This window comes from Phascolarctos cinereus, unplaced genomic scaffold (genome assembly GCF_003287225.1).
Source record: "Phascolarctos cinereus isolate Bilbo 61053 unplaced genomic scaffold, phaCin_HiC Scaffold_726;HRSCAF=1367, whole genome shotgun sequence".
NCBI classification, from domain to species: Eukaryota; Metazoa; Chordata; class Mammalia; order Diprotodontia; family Phascolarctidae; genus Phascolarctos; species Phascolarctos cinereus.
In genome coordinates this window covers 139,036,225-139,052,337 of record NW_027556098.1, presented here as the reverse complement: position 1 = coordinate 139,052,337, position 16,113 = coordinate 139,036,225, and positions in this window count along the sequence as shown.

Here is a 16,113-nt window from a genome sequence, read left to right as displayed (position 1 = left end):
TTCCAAAACAATCCAATAGCAAGGTTGCACCCCTGAAACAGGCCAGCAACTGCACCCCACACCCAGGAGAGGCCAAGAGAGAGACCTCACCTCCCAGCACAACTCAGAAGGGAAGCTTGCCCTCCAGAAAAAGAGTCAATAGCATGGGCAAAGATATACAATAATTTACCGGGGAAAATAACTCCCTAAAAAAAAAAGTAGACTAGGCTAAATGGAAAAGGAAGTACAAAAGCTCATTGAAGAAAATATTTTTTTTTTTGGCTAGGCAATGGGGTTAAGTGACTTGCCCAGGGTCACACAGCTAGTAAATGTTATGTGTCTGAAGTTGGATTTGAACTCAGGTCCTTCTGAATTCAGGGCCAGTGCTCTATCCACTTCACCACCTAGCTGCCCCAAGAAAATAATTTCTTAAAAAACTAGAACTGATCAAGTGGAAAATAATGACTATGACATATCAAGATACAATAAAACAAAACAAAAAAAAGTAAAAACTAGAAGAAAAAGTGAAATTTCTCATTGGAAAAAACAATGACCTACAAGGTAGATTCAGGAGAGATAATAGAATTATTGGACTACCTTAAAGCCATGTTTAAAAAACAACAACAACAACAACCCTGGACAACATCTTTCAAGAAATTATCAAAGAAAGATGCCTAATTTATTAGAACTGGAAGGCAAAATAGAAATTGAAAGAATACAGCAATCATTGACTGAAAGAGATCCCAAACTGAAAACTCCTGGGAACAACATAGCCAAATTCCAGACCTCAGAGATCCAGGAGGAAATATCACGAGCATCCAGGAATGAAATAATTCAAATGTTGTGGGGCTATAGTCAAGATTACACAGGATTTGGAAGTTTCCATATGAAAGAACTGGAGGACTTGGAATATGATATACCACAAGGCAAAGGAGTTAGGATTACAACCAAGAATTATCTATCCAGCAAAAACTAAATATAGTATTTCATGGGGAAAAACAGACATTTAACAAAACAGAGGACTTTCAAGCATTTTTAATTAAAAGACCAGACCTAAATACAAACTTTCACTTCCAAATGCAAGACTCAAGGGGAACATAAAAAGGTAAAAAAGAAATAAAAGAAAACATAAGAAATTCAATAAGGTTAAACTGTTTATACTTCACTTTTTCTTCTAGTTTTTACTTTTTTTTGTTTTGTTTTATTGTATCTTGATATGTCATAGTCATTATTTTCCACTTGATCAGTTCTAGTTTTTTAAGAAATTATTTTCTTGGGGCAGCTAGGTGGTGAAGTGGATAGAGCACTGGCCCTGAATTCAGAAGGACCTGAGTTCAAATCCAACTTCAGACACATAACATTTACTAGCTGTGTGACCCTGGGCAAGTCACTTAACCCCATTGCCTAGCCAAAAAAAAAAATATTTTCTTCAATGAGCTTTTGTACTTCCTTTTCCATTTAGCCTAGTTACAATATTTGTAACTCCTGACTTTATTACTCTAAGAGCAATTAAAAGGAGTTTATGTAGCCAGAGTGTGTGGATATAAGGTGATTATGATGGGACAATATCCCTCCTCAAAAAATAAAATAAAATGAAAGGGTGAGAAAGAAAATTGCACTGGAAGAAGAAAGAGGAGGGAGATTGAATGGGGTAAATTTTCCCATATGAAAGAGGCATGAAAGAAGTATTATAATGGAGGGGAAGATGGGGGAAGAGGGGAGAATGCCTGACAAAGCTTAAACCTTACTATCATCAAAACTGGCTCAAAATGGAAATAACATACACACTCAGTTGGATACAGGAATCTATCTTACACTATAAGGAAATAAAAAGGGACAGGGACACTAGAAGGTGGAGGGGAGAGTGATGAAAGGGAGAATATACTGGGGAAGGTAGTGATCAAAAGTAAAACACTTGTGAGGAGGGCAAGGGTGGGGAAGGTAAGAGAGAGGGATAAACCAGAAAAAAATAGCATGGAGGGAAATACACAGATAGTTATCATAACTATAAATGTGAATGCAATGAACTCACCCACAAAATGGAAGTAGATGGCAGAGTGGATTAAAAACAAGAATCCTATAATATGTTGTTTATAAGGTATGCATTTGAAGCAGAGGGATACACAGGGTAAAGGTAAGAGACTAGAACAGAATCCCTTAGGCTTCAACTAAAGCAAAGAAGTAGTGTTAACAATCATAATCTCAGACAAAGCAAAAAAAAAAAACCTAATTAAAAGAGATGAGGAAACTACATCTTGCTGAAAGGTACCATAAACAATGAAGTCATATCAGTATTAAACATATATGCACCAAATGATATAGTTTCTATATATTTTTTAAGAAGTTGAATGTAATAAAGGAGGAAATAGATAATAAAGCTATACCAGTGGGGAATCTCAACTTCCCCCTCTCAGAACTAGATAAATTTAACAAAAAAAAATGGAAGATGTTGAGGAGGTGAATAAAATCCTGGGAAAGTTAGATATGATAGACTTCTGGAGAAAATTGAACAGGAATAGAAAAGAATATACCTTTTTCTAAATAGTGCATGGCACCTAAACAAAAATTGATACCAAATATTAGGATGAAAAACCTCACAAACAAATGTAGAAAAGCAGAAATAGTCAATGTATCCTTTTTCAGATCACAATGCAATAACAATTACATTCAATAATGGACAAATGGAAAGAGAGATTAAAGTTTAATTGGAAGTTAAATAATCTAATCATCAAAAAAACAGGTGAGTTGAAGAACAAATCATAGAAACAATTAATAATGTGATTAAAAAAAATGACAATGAGAAAATATATAACAATTTATGGGATGCAGCCAAAGCAGTACTTAGGGGAAAATTTAGACCTCTAATTGTTTACATCAATAAAATAGAGAAAAAGCAGATCAATAAATTAGCCATGCAACTAAAAAACAAACTAGAAAAAGAACTAATTAAAATCCTCCCATTAAACACTAAATTGGAAATCCTGAAAATCAAAGGAGAGATTAGTAAAATTGAAAGTCAAAGTTGTGGAACTAATAAATAAAACTAGAAGACTGTTTTGTGAAAAAACAAACAAACAAACAATGAAATAGATAAACCATTGGTTAATTTGATTTAAAAAAGGAAAGAAGAAAAACAAATTACTAGTATTAAAAATTAAAGGGGTGAATTTGCAAACCATGAAGAAGAAATTAAGACAATGGGTATTTTGCCCAATTACATGCCAATAAATTTGACAATGGTAATGGAAAATGAATGTTGAAAAATATAAATTACTCAGATTAACAGAAAAAGAAATAGAATACTTAAATAGACTAATTTTAGAAAAAAATAAATTAGGGTCAGCTAGGTGGCATAGTGGATAGAGCACTGGCCCTAACGTCAGGAGGACATGAGTTCAAGTCTGGCCTCAGACTAAACACTTGACACTTAGTAGCTATGTGACCCTGAGGGAGTCACTTAACCTCAATTGCCTAAAAATTAAAAAAAAAAAGAAATTGAACAAGCCAGCAGCAAAATTCATAAGAAAAAAAAATGACAGGAGCAGATGGATTCACAAGCACATTCTACAAATATTTAAATAACAATCAATTCAAATACTAAATACAGTATTTGGAAAAATAAGCAAAGAAGGAGTCCTACCAAATTCCTTTTACAAAATAAATAAGGTGCTGATACCTAAACCAGGAACAGCCAAAACAGAGAAAGAAATTTACAGACCAGTTTCCCTAATGAATATTGATGAAATAAATTATTATTTTTTTCCTTAATGATATTTTATTTTATTGCAATTATCTGTAAAGATAGCTTTCAACATACATCTTTTGTAAAATTTTGAGTTCTGAAGTTTTCTCTACCCACTCTCCCTCCACCCCAAGACAGCAAGCAATCTGATATAGGTCATACATGTACAATCATGTTAAGCATACTTCCACACCAATCATGTTGTGAAAGAAGAATCAGAACAAAAGGGAAAAACCATGAGGAAAAAAGAAACAAAAAGAAAAACAAAGTCAAAATAATATGCTTTGATCTGAATTTAGATTCCATAGTTCTTTTTCTGTATGTGATTAGCATTTTTCATCACAAGTCTTTTGGAATTGACTTGGATCATTGAATTGCTGAGAAGAGCTAAGTCTGTCATAGCTAGTCATCAGACGATGCTTCTGTTGGTTTGTACAATGTTCTCCTGGTTCTGCTCACTTCACTCAATATCAGTTCATGTAAGTCTTCCCAGGTTTTTTCTGAAATCCAACTGCTTATCCTTTCTTATAGGACAATAGTATTCCATTTCATTCATATACTACAACTTGTTCAGCCATTCCCCAACTGATGGGCATCTACTCATTTTTCAGTTCCTTGTGACCACAAAAAGAGCTGCTATAAATATGTATGTGTGGGTCCTTTTCCCTTTTTTATGATTTCTTTGGGATACAGAACTAGTAGTGCTATTGCTGGATCAAACAGTATGCGCAGTTTTATAGCTCTTTGGACATAGTTCCAAATTGCTCTCCAGAATGATTGGATCAGTTCACAACTCCACAAACAATGCATTAGTGTTCTAATTTTCCCAATATCTCCAATATTTATTATTTTCTTTTTCTGTCATATTAGCCAATCTGATAAAGATGAGGTGGTACCTCAGAATTGTTTTAATTTGCATTTCTCTAATTAATAGTGATTTATAGCATTTTAATGTGATTATAGATCGCTTTAATTTCTTTTTCTGAAAATTGCCTGTTCAAATTCTTGGAATATTTATCAATTAGTTTTGTATGTGGAAAAGATTTTATTAAATTTAATGCAATAAAAATTATCCATTTTGTATTTTATAATGGATATAAAACTTTTAAATAAAATGCTAGCAAAGAGATTACAGCAATATATCACAAGTATCATACACTATGACAAGTGGGATTTATGTAAAAAATGTAGGGCTGGTTCAATATTAGGAAAGCTACCAGTATAATTGACCACATCAGAAACAAAAAAAATAGAAATCATATGATAATCTCAATAGATACAGAAAAAGTATTTGATTTAATACAACACCCATTCTCATTAAAAACACTAGAGAACATAGGAATAAATGGAGCTTACTTTAAAATGATAAGTAATATTCATGTAAAACCATAAGCAACATAATATGTAATGGGGATAAGCTAGAGGCCTTCTCAGCATAATCAGTGGTGAAGCAAGGATGTCCATTATCACCTCTGTTATTTAATATTGTACTAAAATATTAGCTGTAGCAATAAGGGAAGAAAAACAAATTAAGGGAAATCAAATAGACAATGAGGAAACACAGTATCACTCTTTGCAGATGATATAATGATATACCTGGAGAATATTAGAGAATCAAGTAAAAAAAAAGCTGCTTGAAATAATAATAAAAAAAACTTTAGTAAAGTTCCAGGCTAAAAAATAAACCCATATAAATCATGAAAATTTCTCTATATTACCAACAAAGTCCAAGAGCAAGAGATAGAAGGAAAAATTTCATTTAAAGTAACTGTAGACAATATAAAATATGTGGGAGTCTACCTGCTAAGACAATCTCAGGACCTACGTGAATCCTAGCATAAAACACTTTTTTCATTCAAGTAAAGTTAGGTCTAAACAATTTTGAAAATATTAATTCTCATGAGTAGGCCATGACAATATAATAAAATGACAATTCTACCTAAATTAATCTATTTGTTTCGTGCCATAACAATCAATTAGAAATTTATTTTATAGAGCTAAAAATAATAAAATTTATCTGGAAAAACAAAATCTCAAGGATATCAAGGTAATAAATGAAAAAAAATGTGAAAGAAGCTGGTCTAGCTGTACCAGATCTCCAACTGTAATATAAAGTTGTAATTATCAAAACAATCTGTTACTGACTAAGAAATAGAGTGGTGAATCAGCAGAATAGATTAGATAAAAATTAAAGTATAGTAAATGACTACAGTAATCTAGTATATGACTAACCCAAAAATCCAAGCTTTTAGATCAAAAACTCAATATTTGACAAAAACTTCTGGGATAATTAAGAAACAGTATGGCAGAAACATGGCATAGACCAATATTTCACACCATGTGCCAAGGTAAGGTCAAAAATGGGTAAATGACAAACATAAATGGTGATACCATAAGTAAATTAAAAGAGCATGGCATAGTTTATTTGTCAGATTTATGGATAAGGGAAGAATTTTGGACCAAACATGATATAGAGGTCATAACAAAATGTGAATTATACAATATTGATTTTATACAATTCAAAAGTTTTTGAATAAACAAAACCAATGTAACCAAGTTTAGAAGGAAAATAGAAAGCTGGGCCAAAAAAAATGAAACATGTATCTCTGATAAAGGCATCTTTTCTCTTACATAGAGAGAACTGAGTCAAATTTATAAAAATACAAATCATTCCCCAATTGATAAGTGGCCAAAGGATATGAACAGATAGCTTTCAGACAAAGAAATCAAAGCTATTTATAGTTATATGGGAAAAAATGCTCTAAATCACCATTGATCAGAGAAATGCAAATCAAAACAAATCTGAGGAACCACATCATACCTATCACAGTGGCTGATATGAAAAAAAAAGGAAAATTTTGGATATTGATGGGGATGTATGAAAACTGGGAGATGAATGTATTGTTGATGGAGTTGTGAACTGATTCAACCATTCTGGAGGGCAATTTGGAACTATGTCCAAAGAACTATAAAACTGTGTGCATGCTTTGATTCAGTAATATCACTCCTGGGTCCGTATCCCCAAGACATACAAAAAAAGGGACCTATTTGTGCAAAAATATTTATAGCAGCTCTTTTTGTGATGGCTAAGAGTTGGAAAACAAAGGGAAGACCATCAATTGGGGAGAAGCTAAATAAGATCTGGTGTATGATTTTAATGGAATATTATTGTGCTATAAGAAATGTTGAGCAGGCAGACTTCATTAAAAGAAAAAGAACTGAAAAGACTTACATGAACTGATGCATAGTGAAGTGAACAGAAACAGGAGGAATTTGTACACAGTTATAGCAATATTGTTTGATGAAGAATTTGAATGCCTTAGCTATTCTCAGCAATACAATGATCGAAGACAATCCTAAAGGACTAATAATATAGCATGCAATATACCTCCAAAGAAAGAAGTGATATTTATTGAATACAGACTGAAGTAAGCTATTTTCCACTTTTTTCTCATTTTTTTCCTTTTATTTGAGTCTTCTCATACAAAATTTCTAATATGGAAATGTTTCACATAATTGCACACATATAACCTGTATTTGGTTGGTTACCATCTCAGGAAGCAGGAAGGGGAGGGGAGGGAAGGAGGGATAGAATTTGGAACTCAATACTTTAAATATTTTTTTAAAAGAATAGCAAGTTATAGATAGTAGATTTAAAATTTCACGTACAATCATTTTTTTCCCATTCTACTATGTTCTGGAAATGCTTATTTTATTTCTTAAGTTCAGAATAATTTTTTTTAAAAGATTGGGATTCCACTTTAAGTGTCCGTATATCATAATCAGGTTTTTTTTTAATCAGGTTTCCTTTCTTTTGGTTATTAAATATGCAAGATATTCGTTATGCCACTAGAAGCCGAATAATGTAAGATTAGTGGAAAACCTTTGCCAGAGCTTTTATTATCATTATTAATATTAATCATGTGTTCTGCCTTCATTTTTCTACCTGGCAAATCCAAATGTCAATTGAATGGTAAAGCACACTCACCCCCCAATAGTTGAAGGCAATAAAATCCAGAGAGAGGGAACAAAAGGTATCACATTTCTTATTTTGTCAAAAGATGGGGGAAAAAAATCAGAACTTATCACTGTCTTCCAGACTAATAAGAACAATATGGGATCAGATTCTATGGGTAGAGAAGAAATGTCATCCTTGCAATTCTTTTCCATTTACTCTAAAGTTTACTCCTCACATAGAAGCCAGGGAGGTCATTTTCCTTTAATAAAATATAAGTTCCTTTAAAAGCAGACAATTTTGTTGGTCTTTTATGCTAAGTGTCTAACACAATGTCTTTCATATAATAGGCACTTAACAAATGCTTTTTGAATGAAGGAATAGAAAGCTAGAAACAGCCTGAAGAATCATCAAGTCCTGCCTCCTCATACGGGCCTATTATTGTTATTATTGTCATTGTAATTATTAGACATATCACATTAAAAAGTGATTTCCTCAAAAAACAAACAAACAAAATGAGGAGACTAAAGTCCAGAAATATTATGAAATAATTTTGATTCAGAGTTAAAAATAGCATACCTAGAATAAGTACCTGGTTTGGACAACTGCTAAGATCAAAAAGCTAAATGCTTGGTATTGTTGTTTAACTCCAGATCTGCATCCCTGAAACTCTTACATCTTATTTTTGCTGCATAGGTCAACACAGACTAAATTTATCCCCATGTCCCAACCCTTCTCTACCCCCACTCCCCACATCTAAAGAAAATCCTTTCAGATAGTTGTCATGGCTCCCTTTGTTTTTCTCATCTTAAAGTTAAAGATCCCCTCTACTTCAACTCTTCATATAATTTGTTTCTGCATCATCCTGGAATCCTATTTGACACTGCTGCTTAGAGGCAGCTATTTTCTTGAAGGGTGATACTAACAATCCCAGGAATTGTTCAGCTCAACTCTGGTACAGGAAGTTAGAAAGAATTACAAAACTTGAGTCAAAAAGGACATTTTGATTTTTGAAAAAACAAACATAAATTTAAAAAAACTACAACATACTGTATCTACATCCTAAAATTTACATGGGTTTTGTTTACATTTACTACATCTTTGTTCCATAAAATGAATATCATTATCTTTTTTCTAATAGATTCCCTAATTGTTACTTCAAAATATTGTTTACAATTGGTTTATTTTTGGTGTCAACCCCATGCTTTAAGCTTGTCCCTGCCCTCAGTGACACAGGGCTTAATATTCAACTTACACACAATCTTCAAATTCTAAAGCTCCATTTGACTTCTGAGGTCATCTATCCTAATCCACACTTAAATGGGAATCCTAACAGAACATGCCTGAAATATGAACACCCAGTTTTTGCTTGAAGATCAATGTGGGAAACTTCAATACTTCCCAAGTCAGTCCATTCAACTTTCTAGACTCTCTAATTGTGAGGAAGATATTCTTGACATCAAGCAAAAATTAATCTCTTTTATGGATGTCTATCCATTGTTTCTTCTCAGGTCCTCTGGGACCTAATTAGCCTAATCCAGTTTCTGTGTGATAACCCTTTAAATACTTTAAATACTTGAAGATAGCTATCATATCCGCATCCCCCACTTTAGTTTCTTTCAGCTATACTTACCAAGTATTTTCAACTAACACTGAAATGACAAGGACTCAAGGGCATGCAGTATCCTGGTTGTCTTCCTACAGAAAGCCTTTAGGATATCAATATCCTTTTTAAAATATGCTACGCAGAATGGAACTCAGACTTCCAAATGAGGTCTGACCAAATTATAATCTGGAGGATTAATTACCTCCTTTATCTTCAAAAATATAGCTCTCAAAAAAGTCTAAATTTGTATTTTCTGTTTCTTTTGCTTCCAAGCTGACTTCCTTTGTGTATACAATCTACTAAAACCCTCACATCTTCTTCATGTAAATGAATCTCTAAATATGCTGTCTCCATTCCACACTTGTGAATTCATTTGTTTAGCCAATATGAAACATTATATTTTAATTCCTAATTCTCTTGGATTGACCTTGTGCAAGTCAGTTAGCTTCTGTTTGCTTCAGTTTCCTCATTTGTAAAATGAGAATAAGAATAATACCTACCTCAGAGGGTTGTAAGGTTCAATGAGATAATATTTGCCATTTGCTTAGCATAGTACCTGGAATACAGTAAGCACTATGTAAATGTTAAGTATTATCACAATTAGCCATTATCATTATCAGACTTAACCCAATGCTTTAGCCTTTCAAGATGTTTTTAGATACTCATTGCATGATCCATTTTTTTTTAGTCATCCCTCCAGGAATCAGGCTTGCATGCTAAAACACATACACACACACACACACACACACACACACACACACACATTGTTAACAACTGTGACAAGTTATCTTAGATTATTTGAAGTCAAACTTTATTCATTCTCTTGGTATTTTAAAGTTACACTTAGTCATGGATGGCTTTTTGCCTACTCCTGGGACTCTTTTCATCCAGATATGATCCCTGCCTCTTGCTTCCTACCTCCTGTCCCCATATCTAGTTCCAAGTCATCATGGTAACTGAACCCTAGTTCTGTTCTGCCAACATGGAGCTTTCAGCCCTGTCATTTAGTGTGAGTCTTCTGACAATGTCTATTTCCTTGTTCTCTAGCTCATGAAGCCTCAAGAGGGGTTATGCAAGTCTACTCAAACCCAAGGAGTCCAGGAGGAACATTACCTAAACTTTTAGTTTGTCAGCATGTCTCTTAAAATTCATTGCCCACAACTCAACATGAAAATGCATATGGACTGAATAGTACCGATTACAATGGAGTGGAGTTACTAAATTCTCTCTCTTCTTTTCCCATACACCTATGTGGGGTCATTTCTCCAGCTCATTTTTCAACCTCTCAATTTCATTGGACCCCTTTCTATACCTAAGAGAAGGGACAGATTAAGCCTTCTAGACTAAATAATTAACAAAATGTAAACCAATAATTCACCTCAACATGGCATTTTTGTGCCTTCTCATTCTTTTTGACTTCTCTGTAACCTTTAACACAGTGAATTATCTGCTTCTCTTTGATACATTTTCATTATTGTTTTCTCATGGTTCTCCTTTTACCTTTTTCATTGTTCCTTCTCAGCTTCCTTTACTGGATCTTCATCCAGGCCACACAGTAATTATGGATACCCCCTCCCCAAGGCTCTGTCCTTGGCACTCTTCACTTTTTCTGCCATTACATCTCATCAACTCACAAGAATTTAATTATTTTAGCTATGCAGATGATTCTCAGATCTCTTTATATGGACTTAATCTCTCTTCTTACCTCCAGTCTTAAACTTCTAACTACCTATCAGATATCCCAAACTGCATTAACTGAGGACATCTTGAAGTTAACATGCTCAAAACTGAAATTATTTCCCTGACCACTCTCACAAAAATCCCATTCTCTCACACTCTGTACTACTGCTGAGGACCCCACCATCTTCCCAGTCACCAAGCCTCAATACTTAGGATGCACACTTACTCCTCACTCTCACTCACTCCACTTCTATTTTTTTTTCATTTTTTTTGGTTTTGTTTTACAATGTCTTGATTTCTCATAAAATCACTAGCTTCCAATTGCTCCATTCTAATTTTTAAGGAAGTATTTTCGTCAATGAGCTTTTGGACTTCCTTTTCCATTTGGCCAATTCTGCTTTTGAAGGCATTCTTCTCCTCATTAGCTTTTTGGACCTCTTTTGCCATTTGGGTTAGGCTATTTTTTAAGGTGTTATTTTCTTCAGTATTTTTTTGGGTCTCCCTTAACACGGTGTTGACTAGTTTTTCATGATTTTCTTGTATCAGTCTCATTTCTCTTCTCAGTTTTTCCTCTACTTCTCTTACTTGCTTCTTAAAATCCTTTTTGAGCTCTTTCATGGCCTGGGACTGATTCATATTTTTCTTGGAGGCTTTGGATGTAGGAGCTTTGACTTTGTTGTCTTCTTCTGGTTGTATATTTTATCTTCTTTGTTAACAAATGAAGATTCTATGTTCTGACTTTTCTTATACCTTTGTTTTCTTATGATACCAGCCAATTACTTGAATTATAAACTCTTTGGTAAGGTAGGGGTCTGTTTCCAATGTGGAGAATATACTGTCCCAAGCTTTGGGCGTTTTGTGCAGCTGTTTTCAGAGATACTTCTAGGGACCTATAAGTTTTCAGTTCTCCCAAGGTGGTACGATCAAAGGAGAGATGTTTATTACTTTCCTGGCCTTTGCTCTGGTCTATGAGTGACCACAAGCACTCTTTTATGTCTTGGAATTGGAAGTGAATTCCTTCTGTTCCACCACTACAAGCTCCACCAAACCAACACTCCTTGCCCCAGGATCGCCACCCAGAACTGTGACCCAGATCCAAGCAAAGGCAAAGCAAGAGAATCCTACCTCAGCACCAGCAAAAGATACTTGCAATCCCCCTCTGATGAGCCACTCAATTCCCCCTCTCTGTATGGGCTGAGAGCTCTAGAAGCAGCCACTGCCATGAGGCTGCAACTGCAGATGGGGCTGGGATTAAGCTTCTCACACTCTCACCACAGTCACAGATTTACCTACTGACCTTCTAAATTCTCTTTGGCATTCATGGGTTGAGAAATCTGGAAACCACCACAGCTGCCTGTCATTCATTCCTCTGAGGCCTGCTCCAGGTTTTCTGAGGCCTATTATGCCTACACGCCTGTGCCTAACTGCGCTCTTTTACCAACCAGGCACAATAGACCTTTCTAATCACTCATGCAGATTGTCTTGGGCTGGAAACTTGTTTCACTCTGTCTTTTTGTGGGTTTTGCTGCTCTAGAATTTGTTTAGAGCCATTTTTTTGTAGGTATTTGGAGGGGTTTGGGGGAGAGCTCAAGCAAGTCACTCCTTTTACTCCACCATCTTGGTTCTGCTCCCACTCATCATTGCTGATAGCTCAATAGTATTCCATTACATTCACATACCAAAACTTATTCAGCCATTTGCCAATTGAAGGGCATTCCTTCAATTTCAAATTCTTTGCCACCACACAAAGAGCTGCTATAAATATTTTTGTATATAGGGAGCCAAGATGGTGGAGTAAAAAGTAGTCACTGTCAACCTCTCCTATCAACCTCTGAAAGCCCAGAAAATATTGCCCCAGGAAAAACCCTGGAATGGCTAAATCAGAAGAAATATTGGGAAGAGCAGTCCAGTAGCTCAGGTAACTTGAGGGATTAATGGGAAAGATCCTTCTTGCCCTGGGGGAAGGGGAGCTGTACAGAATGGGAGGTTTCCCAGAAAACTAGCTGGAAGCGCCATTTTAGCATACCAGGATGAGATCCTGAAACCCTGGTGGTGGAGCAGGCAAACACCAACACCTTGACCTGCAAGTGCTTCAGTGAGTGTGGGGAACTCATGGAAATCAGCTCAGAAAACCACCAGGTGCCTCAGCATTCTACAGCAAATAGGTCTCCTAGTGCCTCAGCAAAAATAAGGGAAGCAGCACTAGAAAGGACCCTAGGCAGATAAACACCCTGCAACATTCATCTGAAAGGAGCTGAAGAAAGCAAAAGGAAAGGGAAAACAGGCAACCTAGAGTTGCCCTACAGACTTGCTGATTCCAACCCAATACCAGGTAAGCTGCCAGAACTTTATAGCCTCCAATTCCCAACATCTGAGAACCCAGCACAAAAAAAATTAATTCCATTTAAACTTACTATAGATATTAAAAATATTTAGGAGTCTAACTCCCAAAACAAACCCAGGACGTATATGAACAGTATTACAAAACACTTTTCACACAAATAAAGTCAGATCCAAATAATTGGAAAAACATCAGTTGTTCATGGGTAGGCCGAGGTAATATAATAAAAAAGACAATCCTACCTCAGCTAATTTACTTATTCAGTGCCATACCAATCAAGCTATCAAAAAATTATTCAATAGAGTTAGAAAAAAATAATAACAAGATTCATTTGGAAGAACAAAAGGTCCAGAATATCGAGGGAACTTATGAAAAGTAATGCAAGGGAAGGTGGCCTCGCCATTCCAGATCTTAAATTGTATTATAAAACAGCAATCATCAAAACTGTTTGGGACTGGCTAAGAAATAGAGTGGTGGAACAGTGGAATAGGTTAGGCATGCAAGACGCAGTAGTCAGTGACAATAGCAATCTATTATTTGATAATCCCAAAGACCGCAGCTTCTGGGGATAAGAACTCATTCTTTGAAAAAACCTGCTGGAAAACTGGAAAAGAGTATGGCAGAAACTAGGCATTGATCAAAATCTCACACCGTACACCAAAATAAAGTCAAAATGGGTTCATGATTTAGATATAAAGAGTGATACTATAAGCAAATTGGGAGAGCAAGGAATAGTTTACCTATCAGATTTATGAAAAACAGAAAAATTAATGACTAAACAGGAGATAGAGAACATTACGAAAAGCAAAATGGATAATTTTGATTACATAAAATTGAAAAGTTTTTGCACAAACAAAGCCAATGCAACTAAGATTAGAAGGAAGGTAGAAAACTGGGAAAGAATCTTTGCAACCAGTATCTCTGATAAGGGCCTCATTTCTAAAATATATAGAACATTAAGTCAAATTTGTAAGAATACAAACCATTCTGCAATTGATAAATGGTCAAAGGATATGAATAGGCACTTCTCAGATGAAGAAATTAAAGTCATCTGTAGTCATACGAAAAAATGCTCTAAATCATTATTGGTTAGAGAAATGCAAATCAAAACTACTCTGAGGTACCACATCACACCTATCAGACTGGCTAAGATGACAAAACAAGAAAATGATAAATGGTGGAGAAGATGTGGGAAAATTGGAACACTAATACATTGTTAATGGAGTTGTGAAATGGTCCAACCATTTTGGAGAGCAATTTGGAACTATGCTCAAAGGGCTATCAAAATGTGCATACTCTTTGACTCAGCAATAGCACTTCTAGGGCTATATCCCAAAGAGATCATACAAAAGGGAAAAGGACCCACATGTACAAAAGTATTGATAGCAGCCTCTTTTAGCAGTGGCAAACAATTGGAAATTGAGAGGATACCCACCAATTTGGGAATGTCTGAGCAAGTTGTGGTATATGAATGTAATGGAATACTATTGTGCTATAATAAATGATGAACAGTCAGATTTCAGAAAAACCTGGAAAGACTTGTTTGGTCTCATGCTGAGTGAAGTGAGCAGAATGAAGAGAACATTGTACACAACAACAACCACATTGTGCAATGACTGATATTGATAAACTTAATCTTTCCCAGAAATACAAGGATCTAAGACATTTCCAGAGGCCTCATGATGGAAAATGCTATCTACATCCAAAGAAAGAACTATGGAATTTGAATGCAGATTGAAGAATACTGTTTGCTAGTTTATTTGGTCTTTTTCCTTTTCTGTTCAGTTTTGTTTCCTCTTTCTGGTGGATTATCCTATTGGTTCTATTTTTTACTTACAACATCACTAATGTGAAAATATGTTTAATAGGAATGCATATGTACAGCCTACATCAGATTGTTCACCACCTTGGGGAGAGTGTTGGGGAGAAAGGGGGAGAAAAAATTTTAAACTCAAAAGCATATGGAAGTGATTGTTGATAAATCAAAATAAATTAAGAAAAAAAGTTAAGGAAAAACTATTTTTGTACATGTGGGTCCTTTCCCATTTTTATGATCTCTTTGGGATACAAATCTAGAAGTGCTACTGCTGGGTGTGTGTATGCACAATTTTATAGCCCTTTGGGCATAGCCCCAAATTACTTTCCAAAATGGTTGGATGATTTCACAACTCCACTAACAATGCATTAGTTCCAATTTTCCCACATCTTCTCCAAAATTTATCATTGCCCTATTTTGTCAGGTTAGCCAATCTGATACATGTGATATGGTATCTCACAGGTATTTTGATTTGTATTTCTCTAATCAATAGTGATTTAGAACATTTTTCATATGACTATACATAGATTTAGTTTCTTCCTCTGAGAACTAACTGTTCATATCCTTTGACCATTTGCCAATTGGGGAATGACATATTCTTATAAAGTTGACTTAATTCTCTATATATTTTAGAAATGAGGCCCTTATTAGAGACACTGGTTGTAAAATTTTTTCCCCATTTTTCTGCTTCCCTCCTAATCTTGGATTCATTGGCTTTATTTGTGCAAAACCTTTTCAATTTAATGTAATCAAAGTTATCCATTTTGTTTTTCATAATTTTCTCTGTCTCCTATTAGGTCATAAATTCTTCCCTTTTCCATAGATCTGAAAGGTAAACTCTTCCTTGCTCTTTTCGTTTGCTTATGGTATCAGTCTTTATATCTAAATTGTGCAGCCATTTTGACTTTATCTTGGTATAGGGTATAAGGTGTTGGTCTATGCCCAGTTTCTGCCATACATTTTGTTCAGTTTTTCCAGAAATTTTTGTGGATTT